Raw genomic sequence first — 7,106 nt, 5'->3', positions numbered from 1 at the left:
TGCTTCTTTAAGAAAATATACATGCAAACCACAGCCCGTTGCCATGGTTACTGCTGTATGCTACTGCGAATAGCTTATTTCACATCCTTAGACCTATAGGGCCTGGAAAACATAATTCTTCTGGCCTTTCACCATTTCCCCTCTCGCTAGGCCACCATCCCACTGTTGCAAAAAAAGCATGTTGTAATTAGCCCCGCGCGCTGCCGGAGGAGGCGGTGGCTGCGCTGCCAGAGCGCTGCAGCATGCACTAACGCACCCCACGCATCAGGCCCCCCAGGTAAGAATTACGCTTTTTACTCCACTTTGTGGCCCTTGCCAGACGTGCAGATTCGCAGCAGAATAGTGTACAGTTGTTTAGCGGGTTACGGTAAGTTGTTCAGAAAGCTAAATTGTTTTATTATGTCTGCATTTCATTGCGCCTACTTTGGCATATAGGTTTTGCTATCTTGAGATAAGTTAGGGAAGATTTAAATAATATGTTAAAGAAATGAGCACTAAATGTAAGATTTTGTTGTGTAAAGTTGAAGTAACAAAAATCTGCAGTTCTTAAGAGTATTAAAAGTAGCAGTCAGATTCCAAAGCAGACCCTTCCTGGCACTTGCCGGGGGCGCAACAGGACCCCTGTGGTGTGGAGCTCCTCCAGGTCCCTGAGCGAGCACTGACCCACTCCCAGGAATACGTGGGACAAAGCCGGTGCGGGAGCCAGCCACCGCAGCGCCGGCGGGTGCATTGTTCACTTGTCTTTTGCTTTACTATCATTTTGTCAGTTAATCTTCTGTGGTGCTTGTTCTGCTGGAAAAGTTGAGAGAAAGATTTTCACGTGCTTTCAAGAGCCCCATGAGTTGGTTTAACAGTTTACTCTGTAGTGTTGGTGGAGTGGAGACAGGGCGGGATGCTTGTGCTAAGGCACCACCGCCATAGTTGTGCTGCAATTCGGGTGTGTTTCTCAATGGGGGCCAAGCGCTGCTCCCCCCGTGTGGGGGTCCCCTCCAGCCCTGAGTGAGGTGGGTGGGTGCCTGTCCCTGCAGCATCGCTCCCTGGCCCCGCTCTGGCTCCCTAGGAGTTGTTGGTAAAGCCCACGAGAAATTAAAATGACATTAATCCCCGAGAGTGAACCCTCGGCTTCCTGCTGTGAAATATGTTGCTGCCGGCGAATGTCCCACCAGTTTTCCATGATTAAATATGATGTTGGATCGCAGGCAGGGTCCACCCGGACTGAGAACCTGCACTGCTCCCCATAGAGGTTAAAGTGGGCCCCAGCACTGCCAGCTGGGCTCCAGCACAAACTGAAGAGCAATAAAGAAATCTTTACAGAGAATGCAAAGGATGTGGCATACATCATAATTATTCGCTGTGAAGTGTGGATTTTGCTCATTTATATGCTTGTAGACTAGTAGAGATTTTAAATACTTTATTACTTTTAACAAAAATATTGTCACTTGATAGTTGCAGGAGGCTTTAAAATAAAAGGACAATACAGTGGAAGGGCCAAGTTTGAAATTTGTACATTAACTTTAGTAAAATGCATATGAAGATAATATCATTAAAACAGAAAAAAAAATCTTTTAGCACTGTAGTGCGAAAGCGATGGCCTCCATGTTGCTGTGAAGCAGAAGCGGAAGTTCGTTACTGCAGAAGTTGCACTGTGTTAGAAGAAATGTAACGATTGCTTTCTTTATCAGCAAGACTGAAATTTAATGTCAGACCTTTTCAGGGAACTCGAGTTTCACGAGTGTCAAACAAATAACAGCTTAAGGAAGCGAGTAGCTTCTCCAGGATCATAATCGTGTTTAGTCTGCGTTTGCAGTAACTTGTGTACTTGTCTTTTAATAAAGGCCAGGGGAAAAAAAGGAAAATTAAGAGTACAAGGTTTATTTTGTGACTATTGTATTTCAGCTATTTGTTATGATAAAATGAAGCCACGAGACATATTTCAAGCTAGATTGATTTGCACTGTGATTTTTACTTATCTGTTTAACAGACAGCGGTACAGCAGCACCCTGTATCCCTCGTGGGTGGGAGTTCTGCAGTCCGGCTGCAGTGAAGAGCAGCCCAGTGCTGCTGTAGTCACTGTGCGGAACAGGGGGGCAGGCTGCTAAGGAGACTGCGGATCTCTTAATGTAGTTATCCTTTAAGTGCTATGTTACTGTAAATACTAAGGAGAGAAGCTTTGCTTTCGGGTGCACAGCTGGAAGTGCCTAAGCAGCTGAACAAACCTTTCTGCACCCGTTCCTGCCCAGGGCTGCTGGGGGCACCGGTGTAGTGCAGTGCAGGCGGGGAGCATGCCGGGCGCTGGGGCACGGGGCACATGGGAGCGCTGACTGTTCATCCAGGCTGCTCTCACCCAGCGCCAGCTACACAGCTGGCTGGAGTCCAGGGACTTTGTCAGCTAGTTCTGAATCAAATTAGGTTCTTAGCTGACCTTTTTCTTGTTCTTCTTCTTTGGCAAAAGATTCCTGTTTGATTTACAATCTTACTCAAGCAGGAGCTGGGGTTTGAAGCAAAGAGCTGGTGCAAGCCGAGCTGGAGGCTTTGGTCCTCGCTAGCTGTGTGCGCATCAGTTTGTGCACCTCCAGTCACCTATGCCTGCCTCCCTATAGGCACCAGGCCTCTACAGGTACCCTCAGGCTGCGTGGGCAGGCAGCAGGCTGCCAGGGTGGCTGCCTTTATGGAGTAACAATTGAAAAAAACCAGTCACTGAGTTGGCGGGTTACCTTCTCCTGCCCACATGGAATGCCTTAAGAAACCCACCTCTGAGGGAGGGCTAGAAATGATCTATGAGGCTTTCATAATACAAGTTTATTAATTTTGCAGACTTAAGTAATTTTTCAGAGTATTTATCACATTTGTAATGCCAAAGAGAAAATTTAAATATATTTTCACCTTATGTCCCTAATGCCATGCCTGTTACAGGATGACCTGTCACTCAGAGTTTTCGCTTTAAACTTTTCCCTTCAGATCATTTTGAAGTAGGAACTGAAGTGGGAAGTGCTTTTATTCTGCTTGAGGCATAGTTGTGAAGAGGATGCCAACAGCCATCCTCACGCATGGCACCCAGGACACGTTGGTGTCCCACTGCTGTGCTTGGGGGGCTTCTGCCAGCCTGGGCTGGATTGTCATTGGCCCTGCAGCCTTCCTCACCGGGTTTCAGAGGGAAGGCCAGGCAACCGTTGCACAATCTTCAGAGGTCAGACTCTTGCTTCACTTGTGCAAGGGCTGCGTTAACTCAGCCAAGAGAGTTCCTCTTTTTTGCTCCAGTTGTAATATCACATAGGGACTCTAAAACATAAAATGTCTCTCAAAATACTTTCTCTGTACACAATGTGTTTCTTTTTTCTCCTCTCCTAATTTATGTCTTTTTGTTTGAATGACATATGAAGCTAAGTGTACAATGACATACTTCTTTATCTTTCTCTGCTGGAAGGTAATTTGTCCATTGTCTTGTTTGGTATCCCAGATGGTAATTATCATTATCAGATGATAATTTGGGAGACCACTGGATCTGCGATTTCCTTATGGTTTCCTCTTTACCATGCCCTGCCTGGACATGTTGTTACTGCAGAGCTTGTGCTTGGCATCTGTGCTCTAGGGTTTAACCCCCTGCAACCTATATAAATCTATGTGAAATAGAATACATTCACTTTATAGGATATAGTGAGAAATGACATCACAGATGAACAGGGCATAAACCCAACGATAAGGCAAACTGGCCCTCTACCTTGTCAAAGAAGGGACATGTTTGAGCGGGGTTCCCAGCAGGAGCCAGCACCAGAAGAAACGCTTGGTGGTGGCAGCTGCCCGGCAGGGCTGGGAGGAGAGGCTGGCAGGACTGCTGCCATCGCAGGCAGCAGGTACCAAACCCAGAAGGCAGGTTGCTGTGTGCTGTCATGTGAAAATGGACTTGACAGGAAAATGAACCTAAGTAAACCTAATTACCAATGCAACCAAATAACGGCTGTGAAGGTAGGCCCTTTAAACTGGGGGCGGAGGGGGCTGGGTAGGGAGCTGCCATTCCAGCTGTGAGCATCTTGGTGTCCACATACCTGCTCTGCTGCCGCTGTCAAGGCAGGACAAGGAGGCACAGTTTAGACACCAGTTATTTTTTAAAGCTAGCTCTGTGTATAGAAAAGATCATTTGTGCAGACACTGGCTTACTGAAGTTATTTAAGAGAAATCTGGGGAGTGAGGAGTTTGTACGGAAAATTTTGTGACCGGAACAACTGCTTTGAAAATGCCCAGCGTACTGATGTAAGCATACAGAAAGGAAACAGCCTCGCGTATTTCTTTGTGATAGAACAGAAACAGGAAGAGCAACAAATGATCCATTGCAACATTCGTTCCCAGAGACTATCAAGGTGTGTGCAACCAATGCTGATGTTATCTGAGTGGTACATCTGTACTGCTGCTGCTTTATATAATGACAGGCAAAGTCATGTATATCAGGCAAATATAAAAATACGATGGGATACCCATTGTCATGCATTTTTTACTGATCTGGATTAAACTTCTTTGAAACACAAGTGTAAATTCATGGCATATTTTCCTGAAAGAAAAAGGAATGTTTCTTTATGTCCTTTCAGTCTCCAGTTTCTATAAAAAAATCCAAAAATGATAAACAGAAAATACCAGAAAGTTCTCCCAGTCAGTGACGTGTCTTCACTTCCTCGGGCACTCAGCACTCCAGGATGCTCCCCGAGGCTGCTCGGTCTGGGCAGTTCCCGAGGAGGGACGTTCAAGGCGTCCCGTTTCTCACTACAGGTTCAGAAGTGCTGTGTGGTCTGTTGCAGGGTGTCATTAGAGCACACAAAAAGAAAAGTTAATTATATTAATGCCAGGCTGTATAATAGAACAAAAAGCCTTAAGAAGGAAACAACTGGAGTTCAGATCTCTTGAGCAGGTAATATTATTTGTCTCCCAAAGTAAAGTGAGGAATTATTCATTAAAGCTGAAAAGCATATTATCACCTCATTTCACAGATGTCTTCTAGTCTCCAAGCCTAATAAATTTCAAAGCAAACAGCAAAGTGGTTTGGCTTATTCTGTTACGGACTGAAGGATGTGGCGGATGTAATTCTGAGCGAGCATTTGAAATTTCAGAAGTCAATAGAAGCTCAGTATCTATAAATGAATAAAAGTAGCATTCAATTGCCATGGAAATACCACTTTAGTACTGATTTTTTTCATTTGTCAGGTAAAAATAAAGGTATTCTGGAACAACTGAGTATGGGTAACAAGTGATGCTCAGAATTATAAACACAAATTACAAGACTGGGCAGGGAAAGACAAGCACGAGAGGGGGAAGATGGAAAGACAAAGTTCTAGCAGAACTACAACCCCCAATGTGTTTGGTAGAAAAAGTAAAGTTGGAACAAGGTTTCTGTGTTGATAGTGATGTTTAACACAAGCAAGTTAGTTACACTCCTGATGCTGGAGATAAAACCTTTGATTTTTTTCCTTGTCTCCCCTGAGGTCGATATGCCTTGTAGTTTCCTTGTTGACTGGCAATGAACACCAGCCTCACAGTTTAAAAAAATACATGGCATGGGAGTCCCAGCCTGTGGAAACAGAGACAGGCTGAAATTAAACCACATCTGAAAACGGGAGCCTGCCTGGGGGGGAGGGAGGCCGTGTGTTTATTTTCTGGCAACAGGGCACCACTGCACGACCGCTGCTTGTCACAGCATCCAGCCCCAAGTGTTGCTGTGGCCACTGTGTGCTTCCAGTCGAGAGAATCCGGTGCGGTAGTAACGTTGAAAATAGTAAAGAATTGAGGAATCAGAATTCAGAATAAAGTCACCAAGGAGCGTAAGGTGTAAAGGACAGAGGCGTTCAGAGTATCTGGTATTTCCACGCAAAAGGTGAGCAGGAAGAGAGATGTGGGCATGGGACATTGCAAGCAGCACGCACACCGGAGCATTAAATCAGCCCCTTCGGTGAAGTGCCCATGCTGGACTGGGGCACTGGCCTGAGCTGTTAGGGAGCTGAAAGGGAGATCAGACCAAATTTGAAAACTTAACCACAGAAAAGCCTTCTATAGTTTTTTGTGTTTTAATTTCTGAAATGTGTGGTACCCAGCTCCTTGCAGCAGCCCTTGAACCCCTTCTCTTGCCGTGCATGCCCCCGTGCTGCAGTCCCTGCCGGTGAAGGACCAATGCTTAACGCCTACGGGACTTCAGAAAAAATTGCCTCCTTACAGACATTATGATGTCTTTTTGACATGGTGTAGATTATACTGGCAGCACAACTCATTTATAGGATTCACACTCTTTCTCTCTGTGAACACTCATTTATTTGATGGCTCTTAATTTTCACAACCAAAGTGAGGAGAAAGCTCTATGGAGGTGGAGCTGCGAGCGTTTGACATGTCCATTTGATAATGCTTTCCAAACCTAAGAGCGGTTAAAGCCTCTGTGGAAGCTCCCTGTGGTAACTGTCATTCCTGTGGAGAGGCGGGAGCACAGCGCTGGCAGCCAGCGGCCGTGGGTGGCTGCACTGGTCATCCAGCAATCTGCGGCTGAGGTACCTGCAGGCTGGGGGCCGAGCCTCAGCCTGGGCTTCGGCACCCCTGGGAGCTGCTCGGGCAAAGCCTGCGCCCAGGGGGAAGCAGGGATCTCCTTGTCTTGACTAATTCGCCTACAGTTACATTTAGTAACGGGGACTAGGAAGGAACAGAAACTGTGGAGCGCTCGCCATAAGGTAACAGTTCTCTGAATTGTTCCCTATGCAAGAAAACAGAAATTGAAATTAAAAGTTTAAGGGAAAAGAGAGTAATTGAGTTTTTTTGAAAATGTATGTGTATATGCATTGAAATGTACTCACCTTACCAATATACAGTTGCTTCATACAATATAATACTTTGAAAAAAAAACCCAAGTAAAATGTCTCCTGGAATCATTGCAAATATTTGTAGGGTTTGGGTGTCAGTTTGGCTAAGACATGACTGCTGCCTTGATATCAAAAGACAAAGTCAGAGAATCCTGCCACTGATATTATTAAAATAGTAAAATATAGAGAACTGAAAAACATGGTTTTCAAAGGCACAGGAATCTTTTATGGCAAATGGCAAAAAAAAAAGAAATAACAATGGAAGGGGTATATTGTGAGCCC

General features: G+C 45.3%; 1 protein-coding gene and 1 long non-coding RNA gene across 3 annotated transcripts in view; one reads left to right on the top strand and one right to left on the bottom strand.

Annotated features, from left to right (window-relative positions):
- The first annotated feature begins 221 nt into the window (after positions 1-221).
- MBNL1 (muscleblind like splicing regulator 1) overlaps positions 222-7,106 on the top strand; it is a 112,595-nt gene continuing 105,710 nt past the window's right edge. The window contains exon 1 of one of the 2 annotated variants that reach the window (XM_019472084.1): positions 222-277. The gene's annotated coding sequence lies outside the window, so the exon portion shown is untranslated. The remainder of the gene's footprint in view (positions 278-7,106) is intronic. The other variant, XM_019472051.1, reaches the window with a different exon arrangement.
- LOC103898896 lies at positions 4,467-4,784 on the bottom strand. Its single transcript, XR_657573.2, has 2 exons — positions 4,627-4,784; positions 4,467-4,543 (listed from the first exon to the last, which is right to left on the bottom strand). It is a non-coding gene; the product is annotated as an uncharacterized LOC103898896 (long non-coding RNA).

This window comes from Aptenodytes forsteri, unplaced genomic scaffold, assembly GCF_000699145.1.
Source record: "Aptenodytes forsteri isolate BGI_AS27 unplaced genomic scaffold, ASM69914v1 Scaffold299, whole genome shotgun sequence".
Lineage (NCBI taxonomy): Eukaryota > Metazoa > Chordata > Aves > Sphenisciformes > Spheniscidae > Aptenodytes > Aptenodytes forsteri.
The sequence above is the reverse complement of the archived record's forward strand: the minus strand, read 5'-3'. Positions and strand labels throughout refer to the sequence as shown.